At 44.9% G+C, this 11,325-nt stretch overlaps 1 protein-coding gene across 1 annotated transcript in view; it reads right to left on the minus strand.

Moving 5' to 3' along the window:
- The window catches only part of ADARB1 (adenosine deaminase RNA specific B1), a 130,505-nt gene extending 120,739 nt beyond the window's left edge, over positions 1–9,766 (minus strand). The window contains exon 1 of the mRNA XM_056537200.1: positions 9,470–9,766. The gene's annotated coding sequence lies outside the window, so the exon portion shown is untranslated. The remainder of the gene's footprint in view (positions 1–9,469) is intronic.
- Positions 9,767–11,325: the final 1,559 nt, after the last annotated feature.

Raw genomic sequence — 11,325 nt, forward strand, 5'->3', positions numbered from 1 at the left:
TTGGATAGTGAAGTCACTCCCCATTGACCATAGCATATAAACGGTTACACTGCCAAGATTGTGGCCAGTTACACAGGGACAAGGGACTCTAACCTTTATGTGATTTGAACCATACCCCTGTGATATAGGAATATTGGTTACGTGATGGTGTCATTCTGATAACCACTGATATAATTGATTTGCTTACTAATTGTGTGTATGAGCGCCAGTTACTAATTATTGGTTATTTGCACTATATAGACATTGTTCTTTGTTAAATTATTTTTAATAGAAATAAGTAAAAGTTATATTTTAAAAGGCCCCTCAGTCCTATATAGGGACCACTTTTTCATATCTTTCTGTTGCCGTGAGGTTTAATTGAATATTTTTGGGCGGATGTATGGCCTATATTCTTCATACATCTAAAGTACGGTTACACTGTCGCAATCTTGTGGCCCAAAGGCAGTGGTGATGCAGGAGAAAGCTGTCCCATGGGTTGCAGCTACTGCAAACTACATTGTTTAACAATTAAATAGTGATACCAAGAAGGGTCAGCTGTAAGTTTACAGATGTTGGTATAATCTGCTAATTTTCAAGGACCTAGCCCCAGTCTGTGGCATGCAGGAGGGGCTTCAAAAGTATAAAAAGGTCAGATCAAAATAAAACAGAGAGACAGAATCCTTAAATGGGCACTCCGGTGGAAATTATTTTTTTTTAAATGAACAAAAGGAAAGTTAAACAGATTTGTAAATTACTTCTATATATTATATTAAACCTTTCAGTACTTTTTAGCAGCTGCTTGCTACAGTGGATAATCTTTATTTTTTTTTATTCCTTTTTTGTCTTGTCCACAGTGCTCTCTGCTGATACCTGATGCCCGTATCAGGAACTGTCCAGAGAAGGAGAAAATCCCCATAGCAAACCTATGCTGCTCTGGACAGTTCCTGACACGGACAGAGGTGTCAGCAGAGAGCACTGTTGACAACACTAAAAAGAAATTCAAGAAGAACAGAATTTCCTCTGTAGCATACAGCTGCTAAAAAGTACCAGAAGGATTAAGATTTATTAATAGAAGTAATTTACAAAACTGTTTAACTTTCTGGCACCAGTTCATTAAAAAAAAAAAAAAAAAAAAAATACAAGTTTTCGACCGTAGTACCCCTTTAACCCCTTAAGGACCAATGCAAATAAACCTGTACGCCCCTGAAAGACCAGGCCTGTTTTTTCAAAATCGGGGATGTCTGTCTTTATTAGAGAATAACTCTGGTAACGTTTTGCCAATCACGATAATTCTGACATTGTTTTTTTGTCACAAGTTGTCCTTCATGTACATAGTAAAAGTAAGCCGATATCATTTGTAGTTTTTTTTTTTACAATGCAAAAAATCATGAAATTTTTAAAAAAAATTAAGATTTTTTGCTATTTTAACACTAATTGGTTGCATATATTTATACTTACTGACCAAATAGTTTATGAAACTTATACTTTCAGATGTCTACTTTATTTTGACGTCATTTTTTAGTTTTTAATTAACATTTTAAATTAGTTAGAAGCCTAACAATTTAACTTGAAATTTTGAAAAGTACATCTTTTTTTATGTGCTATGCAAGGTTTGCAGAAATTAAAAGGTAGAACATAGGAACACCCCCCCAAATGACCCCATTTTAAAAACTAGACCCCTCAAGGTATTCGCTAGGGGGTACAGTGAGTATTTTAACACCATAGTTTTTTGGCAGGAATTATTACAAAGTCAGTGTTAAAAATTCGAAAATTGCAATTTTTTACAAATGCATCATTTGGGGGGCATATTTTTGTACATCACTTCTGATATTGAAAGAAATGCCCCCTATATTTTATTTAGCTGCTTGTCCCATGTTCAGAAATACCCCCGCTTTGGCCAAATATGGTTCCTTGGCCGCGTGGTAGGACTCAGAAGCAGAGGAGCGCCATTTGGCTTTCAGGGCAGAACAGTACCCCCACCCCCACAAGTGACCCCATTTATATACCGCACCCCTACAAGTTATTGGCTGCACCAGGGACCTCTCTGATTGGTCCTTGGTCGGCTGGCAGTATAACGTGTCTGTATGTGACAGTTAAGGCTCCTGATGGATATATCCGCCATGTTGTGGGAATAAGCACCCGCTCATGGCGAATATATCCATCACTGCTGCGGCTGGGTAGCTCAGTGTGTCTGCTCATGACTGCTGGGGGAAAATCCGCCGCTATGAGAGGACACACAAAGCTACCCAGCCGCAGCAGGGAGCTCATTACCGTGACTGCTGCATAATGTGTAGGATCACGTGGCGGACATCCGCAGCATATTACATGCTGCGGATGTCCGCCAATGCGATCCTACACATTATGCTTTTTTTTTTTTTTTTTTTTTTTTTATTAGATTCATTTAATAAATGTATTTTATATATTTTTTTATACATTTTATATATTTTTTTTTATTACATTTTTATTTATTTTTACACTTTTATTTATTTATATACTTTTTAATGTTTTGGAATACTTAGTATTCCAAAGCATTGCAGTTATATGCTGCCTGCCAGTTTTCACTAGCAGGCAGCATATTTCACTAGCAGGCAATACCCAGGGCAGACCTGGGGGTCTTTGTAGGACCCCCAGCTGCCCAGGTATGCAGCAGCACCCCGCGATGCACCGGGGTGCTGCAGGAGAGACAGAGGGAGCCCCCTCCCTCTGTCAGAACTCCTTACAGCGCGCGGTCACTTCTGACCGCGGCTGTAGGGGTTAAACTGTCAGGAGTGAAGTGAACTTCACTCCCGGCAGTCCGGCCTCACACAGCACCCCGCGATCGCGATGCGGGGTGCTGCAGAGGAGACAGAGGGAGCTCCCTCCCTCTGTCATAACACTTACAGCCCGCGGTCACTTCCGACCGCGGCTGTAAGGGTTAAAACTGCCGGGACCGAAGTTTACTTCGGTCCTGGCAGTGCAGCAGGGTCCCGGCTATGTGATACAGCCGAGTCCCTGCTGCGATCTCGTGGGTGCACTGGGCAGCACCCACGAGAAGAATGGACGAGTATAGACGTCCAGGTGCGGGAACGCCCGCCAACCTGGACGTCTATACTCGTCCATGGTCGTTATCGGGATAAACCGAGAGTCCTTGGTTTATCACCCTTGCAGATCGCTACAAGCGTTGGACTGGATGTCATCCCTGTTGAACACTTCCTACATATTCTGATGGCTGAGAGATAACATTCACTTACAGGTGTTCCACTGACCTATAATGGTGCAGAGAAAGACAGCAATGGAGGCTGGAGTGGAGGTCTGTTCTCTTCAGCAATAAGTACTCTTAATTTTGTCTCCAATGCAATGATAGCCAGAGATTGGTTTTGAGAACACATGGGCAACGTCATGAAGAGGCCTTCATGAAAGAACATCACACATCCCAGGATTATGGTGTGGGGTGCCAAAATACACGGTAGTTGGACCCCTCTAGTCTTCACTCCAGAAACACAAAAATCTCAGCGTTTCATTGATTTGATCACAGAATTAGTGGTAGGGACACTTCTCAAAATAAAGCGATTGAGTCATGTCAACACTTTAAAAATGGATGCAAAGTGTGTTCTGTGGCAACATAATTAAAAGCTGCGGATAGAGGATAAGTTATATACCGCTGCAGTACTCCTTTATGGTATAGCCTAATCTGTGTTGGCATGCACTTAGTGAACTGTATATGAGAGTGCCGGAAATACACAACCACAGCACACATATCTACGGCCCTCTCATAGTGTATGGAGCATGTGCCAGAGCGCTGCTCCTTCCACTGGAGAGCTGGGGCCCCCATTTTGGATATGATGGGAGGAGGGGGGGGGGGGGGAAGCGGGGTTCTCAGCAGTCAAACATAACCCCTCCCTGCCACATCAGACACTAATCCCTTATCCAATGCAACCTTCAAAATGATTGGAACAACATTCTGAAAAAGATCTTCACCTGTCTATTGGATTAAAAAAAAAGGAACCCCTTAAGGCCCCGTACACCCTGGCTCCCTAATACTTAAGGACCCAGGGTGTAGATGTACAGCAAGCACCCCGTGCAAACCCCTAGGGGGGAGGGGGGTCATCCTGAGACAGGATTACAAATTTTGGGGGTAATTTTCTCCTATTACCTCTTGTAAAAATGGTAAATTCTCATTTACACATCCGACTTTAACGAAAAGTCTTCAAACACCTGTGGGGTGTTAAGGCTCACTGTACCCTTGTTACATTCCTTGAGGGCTGGAGTTTCCAAAATAGTAAGCCACATTTCTTTTTGTTTTTTGCTGTTCTGGCACCATAGGGGCTTGCTAAATGTTACATGCCCCCCAAAAACCATTTCAGAAAAACTCACTCTCCAAAATCCCATTGTCTCTCCTTCCCTTCTGCACCCTCTATTGCACCCACCGAACACTTCACATACACATATTAGGCATTTCCTTACTCAAGAGAAATTGGGTTACAAATTTTAGGGAGATTTCTCTCCATTTACCCCTTGTAAAAATTCAAAAACTGGGTCTACAAGAACATGAGTGTAAAAAAAAAATGAAGATTTTTAATTTTCTTCACTTTGCTGCTATTCCTGTGAAACACCTAAAGGGTTAACACTTACTGAATTCTGTCATTTTGAATACTTTGAGGGGTGCAGTTTTTATAATGGGGTCATTTGTGGGGTATTTCTAATATGAAGGCACTCCTCAAAACTGAACTGGTCCCTGAAAAATTCAGATTTTGAAAATTTTGTGAAAAATTGGAAAATTGCTGCTGAACTTTGAAGCCCTCTGATGTCTTCCAAAAGTAAAAACATCTCAACTTTATGATGCAAACATAAAGTAGACATATTGTAAATGTGAATCACTATATCATTTATTTGGGATGTCCATTTTCCTTATAAGCAGAGCGCTTCAAAGTTAAAAAATAAATCAACATTTTCAAATTTTTCATAAAATTTTGTTATATTTCACCAAGAAATGATGCAAGTATCGAAGAAAATTTAAGTAGAATGTCACAAAAAATAAATAAATCTCGGAATCAGAATGAAAAGTAAAAGCATTCCATAGTTATTAATGCTTAAAGTGACAGTGGTCAGATGTGCAAAAAATGCCCAGGTCCTTAAAGGAGATATCCAGTGGTGAACAACTTATCCCCTATCCTAAGGATAGGGGATAAGTTGCAGATTGCGGGGGATCCGACTGCTGGGGCCTCCCGCGATCTCCTGTACGGAGCCCCGACAGCCCGCGGGAAGGGGGCGTGTCTACCTCCGCACGAAGCGGCGGCCGACACGCCCCCTCAATACAACTCTATGGCAGAGCCGGAGCGCTGCCTTCGGCAATCTCCGGTTCTGCCATAAAGATGTATTGAGGGGGCGTGTCGGCCGCCGCTTCATGCGGGGGTCGACACCCGCTATCTGGCCGGAGAGCCTGGCCCCCGTACAGAGAGATCGCAGGGGGCCCCAGTGGTCGGACCCCCTGCAATCTCAAACTTAGGATAGGGGATACGTTTTTCACCACTGGACTACCCCTTTAAGGTGAAAATGGGCTTGGTCCTTAAGGGGTTAAATATGACCAACTTCCTTGTAAACAATGACATTGGTTATCTATAATGATCGCTTCTTGTTAAATTTCCTCCACTGATGTACATTATGGTTAGAAACAGGTTATTCTTATCAATTTCAGTCTAATGTGTAAAGGCACCTATAAGCCAAGGGCAGAACACACAACGAAAGCAAGAACAGCTTCTCCTTCCACCTGAGAGATGTGCAAAGCATTGCAAACAGCAACACAAAGATTTCTTTAAAAAGGAAAAGAAAAAGTATACATACTAGACACAGTAAAGAATGCCACATGTGAACCTTATGAGAGTATTTTTTCTTTAATATCACAGTAGCACGCTGCAAAACTGGCAGGCATTACTATGAGGTACGGCTGTACATGTTAGCATGGTGCTAAGGGATGCTGTGATCAGCTTTCTAATGACAGGATCTACGTGTGGGGGATGGGGCAGGAATGCTGCAGCAGGCGCTCTGTATGCAGAGCGATGGAGATGTCAATCTAATTCTGGTTATTCATTAAATCCCGATTGTGCACAAACTTTACAGCATCCGTCATGCACATAAACCCTACATTATAGGATTTCACACAAGCAGATAAGCACAGCACATTCTTAAAGGTTTCCTTTTATTCAGGCAACAATATAATAAGAAAAACACTACAATGCTCAGTGTACGCAGAGAAGAGTCATCCTCCCTGCATCAGGTCCTTAAGATTAATAAAATACTAATGTTGTAAAAGCAGACAGGGAAATACACTAGAAAAAGTCCTCAATGACTGTTAGAGCTGATCCTATAGTATGCAGATTGCTTCCATAAACCTCAAACATACAATAGAGAAAGCCCTTATAAACGTCCAGCAGGGTCTCTAGATTAGTCCGTGCAGCACCTCGATACTGTACAGGCTAGAAAGAATGAAGCAGATGGTCATGCTGGCCCATAAACAGGGCTCAACCTAATTGAATCAGTGCTGACAAAGCCCCATGGTCACCAATGAGCCGCATGCTGGCACTACCACAGTGACACAAGTGCTGTTATACCTAAACTAGGTATCAATCTACAGATACTTCTTTAGGGTACGTTCCCATGTACAGAATCTGCTGCATATTTTCTGCAGATGACTTTGCTACCCATTAAATTTAGTTAATGGGTAGCAAAATCAGCTGTGCAAAATATTCAGAAGATCCTGTACATGTGAATGTACCCTTAGGGTACGTTCACAGGCGGATTACCTGCAGAGTTTCCTAAGCGTATTTGCTGTGGAAAATCTGCAGCAGAGTTTGCTACCATTTACTTCAATGGGTCCGAAGGAAAATCTGCAAAACTGCCTCTATTCTGGATTTTCTGCTGATCAATTGAAGTCAATGGTAACAAAATCTGCAGCGGATTTTCCACAGCAAACACGCTATGGGAATTCCGCATGTAATCCGCCCGTGTGAATGCACCCTTAGGATGTATTCACACGTACAGTATTCTGTATATATTTAATGGGGGCTACAGAGTAATAGATGTGGTGTTCATTTACTTTACATTGAAATCGACAGCTTCAAATCCTGCACATTAAATATGTACAGGATGTGTATGCACCATAAAGGTAGGGTCACATATTTTGCTGCATATTTTCTGCAGCTTACTTTGCCAAACCATTGATTTCAATGTGTAGAAAATACGCAGCGGCACATACACAGCAAAACACGGCACGTGTGATCCTACCCTTAAAGTTCACTCCTGTTTTTGGTTAAACATACAGAAATAATGGCCAACACTGCAGGACATGAAAGGCCTAAAGTTTTGCAGTTATAACCATGCACCAACACTCTTCATATCCATGGTCTGACTGTTATGGATCTATAGAAATCTCATCCAGTGAACTGAGAAACATATCAGGAATTTAAAAAAATAAAATAGATTCCTCAACAGTGTGGTTAAGGAGTTCACCAAAAATGGAAAAAAAAAACTGCACTGGATAGGAATGACTATTCGTTACTCACCTTTCAGAGAGTCTATGCTGATGGTTTGGGGGGGGGTCCATCACCCACTGACTGAAAACATACGGCTAGCTGCTGCGGTGACACGGGCCATGTGACTGGACAACACATCATCATGGCAGAAGTGTAAATGAAAAACCAGTAGAGACCCCAGAACGACAACTTAAAAAGGTATAAATAATTTCTTATTTCAGGCCATACACTGCTTACTTTTATTTAAAACAAACCTAGAAAGCACCTTAACCAAAGGTTCACAAAGTAGTAGTTACAAATGGAAAACTACTACAGGGCGAGGGAGACCCCACTGAGCAGAAACAATGGCAGAAGCCCATAGGTTGTATTTCCCATCCTGAGGGTTTCCAGCTGTTGCAAAACTACAATTTAAGAGCTGGTAGTTGTAGTTCTGCACAAGCTAGAAGCTGGATGACAGGGAATGCTGGGAGCTGGAGTTTTGCAACAGCTGGAGAGTTGGCTGTTTGGGCATGCTGGACATTATAGTCCTGCAACAGCTAGAGACCCCTAGGTTGGGAAATAGTGACAGATTAGTCAGTACCCGACGACATGTCCAGGGATCTGCCAAGTTGCTATTGACAACCACTCTACTTTTCCTGATGAGTGTCCATTAGACTTGTCCTTCAATGTAAGGCCTGTAACCATCACGCTAGATCCAGCCTGACCGCGGTCTGATGGCAGTATAGGTAGTCCGCCATGGTCTTGTCAGGGAAGAAGAGACTGGAAAGAGAACCCTTTAGCGATGGCGCTGCGGCTCCCTCAGATGAAGAGGATGGACTAGGAGATATTTTACAAGGTTCACAGTGGAACCACTTTTATTTAAACAGAATATAAAAAACAGGTGATGACGCGTTTTGAGAGGTGCCCTCCCTTCCTCAGTTCAGGAACTAGTCAGGACATCTAAGGTGGTGGCCCAAAAATGGTCCCATATGTAACCATGGTTGACTGTACATTACTATAACAGAATGCTTAAAAATAAATGAATGAATACTTGGCTTAAAGATTTCTTAAAATGCACTTGATCCCAACTCAGGTTGCCACCCTCCATGTGTGTAGTGGGTACTGACATTATCACCCACTACACCAGTGTTTCTCAAACAGGGTGCCTCCAGCTGTTGCAAAACTACAACTCCCAGTATGCCCGGACAGCCTTTGGCTGTCCGGGCATGCTGGGAGTTGTAGTTTTGCAACAGCTGGAGGCCCCCTGGTTGAGAAACACTGCACTGATCATCTCTTTCAGGCCAATAGTATTTATTATAAAAGAATGCTTAAAAATAAATGAATACTTGGCTAAAAGATTTCTTAAAATGCAGTTGATCACATCTCAGGTTGCCACCCTCCATATGTGTAGTGGGTACTGACATTGTCACCCACTACATCAGTGTTTCGCAACCAGAGCGCCTCCAGCTGTTGCTAAACTACAACTCCCAGCATGCTGGGAGTTGTAGTTTTGCAACAGCTGGAGGCACCCTGGTTGTGAAACACTGCACTACACTGATCATCTTTTTCAAGCCAATAGTAATCTCAGCCAAAACTGACCCCATTTTCCGACAGCATTTGGCCATGATGGTCACCACCAATGATCTGGCTGGTTCTAGGATCATCCTGGCTGTGGCAGTGAGGACCTATAGGAATCTCCCAGTAGTAGGTGAGGACTCTAGTATCAGGGACATGAAGCCATTGTCCGCACAGACCAGACTCCCCCCGGGCTACACATGAGGCAGACAAGTGCCCCCATCCTGACAGAATGAGGTGCCATCCCTACCCAGCCTCCTCACCTGCCAGGCACAGCTACCGCCACCCGGCACATAAAATGAATGGCAGCCCCGCACACATCCACCAGCTAATGCCAGGCACATAGCATTACATGAGGGAGCAGACAAGCAGCGGCATCACACGCCTGTGACCGCGGAACTGCACGTCCACATCACCCCGGCTCTCACCTTCACGGTCCCGGAGACAATCAGTGGCAGGCCGGTCGGCTACAGACGGTCGCTCCGGTGCTGTGTCCGCTGCGTCCTCCGCTTCACAATGCTCTACGTGATAAATAAAGAGCAGAATGGACGGCGCCTCTGTCCCGAGCGCTGGTGTCAGTCAGGTGCCGCTTCCCTGTCAGCCGGAGAACGGTTCTCTGCCCGGTACTGCGCAATCTCACACAGCTCACACGCAGCGCTCCGCTATTCTCCTCCCGCCAACACCGCGCGCACACCTCAAGCCAATCAGGGCGGAGAACACTGCGTCACTCGCCACGCCCCCTGCGCGTCCTCGCTGCTCACCCATTGAGTGCAGTCTACGTAAAGAGGGCGTGTCCACTCCGTTAGCCCGGCCCACAATCCTTGTGCGTCACTGCAGGCTGGGATGTTAATGCCCAGAAGGTGACTTGATGGTACGGGCCGTGTCATGCGGTGGGGGATGAGGAGCGCAGCTGTGACCCTTTGTATGGCTTTTGTATACACTGGGACAAAGCGACAAGAGGTTTAGAAGAGATTCCCGAGGTCGGGAGCTGATAGGAAACCATTCCTCTTCATCCCATATATAACTATCCGCAGAGGACGCACACGCTGGGATGCTGAGGGTGCACAATGGTGCAGGATAGTGGTGTGTCTGCAGGGGGCGCTAGACTTGATGCATATGTATACTAGGAGTGGCATGTAAGGATTAGGGGCCCAAGAACAGAGAGGAGCCTCATACTATGCCTGTGGTCCAGGGTGCTGAACTAGTCGTCTCCTATAGCAGTCTCTGTCACTAAACAGACTTCTAGTCACAAAAAAACTCAACCATGTCAGCCCATGGCGCCCCTCAAGAATTTTTCTTTACTGGGTGACACCCCTGCCAAATAATTTTAGACAAAATACAAAAAGTAGCTAAAAATAGCAATATACAATACCTATATATCTGTTGTCTGTGTAGATGACAGCGCTGTTATAAGCAGTGGCTCACAGGTGACGTCATCTCTGATCGGAGGTGTTCATTTTCCCTTTTCTTCTCCATCCGGCCCAGACCGTCATGGCGATTTCTTCCAGTCGCAACTCATCTCTCCAGAACATGCCTGACAAAAGGCTGTGCGCTTTTCCCTTTTTCAGCATCCTCTTCCCATTGCCGTTGGCTGTCCGGGCATGCTGGGTGTTGTAGTTTTGCAACATCTGGAGGTCCGCAGGTTGAAGACCACTGGTATTGGAAGTTATACTCACGTGTCCCCGCCGCTCCGGACCGTCACCGCTCGTCACTGCTGCCCGGGATGTCGCCATCCAACACTGTTGCGGCGTCCCCGAGGTGTCCCCGACCCTCCGGCAAGGCCTCTGCTTCCCCGGCAACCGCGCTCTCCGCCATCACGTCGCTACGCACGCCGCTCCTATTGGATGACAGGACAGCGTGCGCTGCGACGTGATGACGTCGATGGAGAGCGCCGACGATGCAGGGGATCCCGAAGTGGATGCGCCGGAGCCCCGAGGACATGTGAGTGACCATCACCGGAGCTCACGGGGCACCGTAAACGCCTATCCGGTGGCAGCTGAAGCAGTCTGCGCTGCCGGATAGCCGTTCATGCGATGGCCCCGACATAAAAAAGCATCGAATGTTGATGCTGCCTTCAACATACGATGGCCTCTGAGAAACCATCGCATGTTGAAATTATCATATGTCGGGGCCATCGTAGGTCGAGGGGTCACTGTATAGGTAATTTTTACCATTAGGTAGGTGCGCCTAATATGTAGTTTCCCTTAGGCTAGGTTCACATTGCCGTTTGCATCCGACCCTTTAAGTGTGATCTGGTAATTTTACAGGAATTTATTTAGAGAGA

Source organism: Hyla sarda, chromosome 8 (genome assembly GCF_029499605.1).
Source record: "Hyla sarda isolate aHylSar1 chromosome 8, aHylSar1.hap1, whole genome shotgun sequence".
NCBI lineage: Eukaryota > Metazoa > Chordata > Amphibia > Anura > Hylidae > Hyla > Hyla sarda.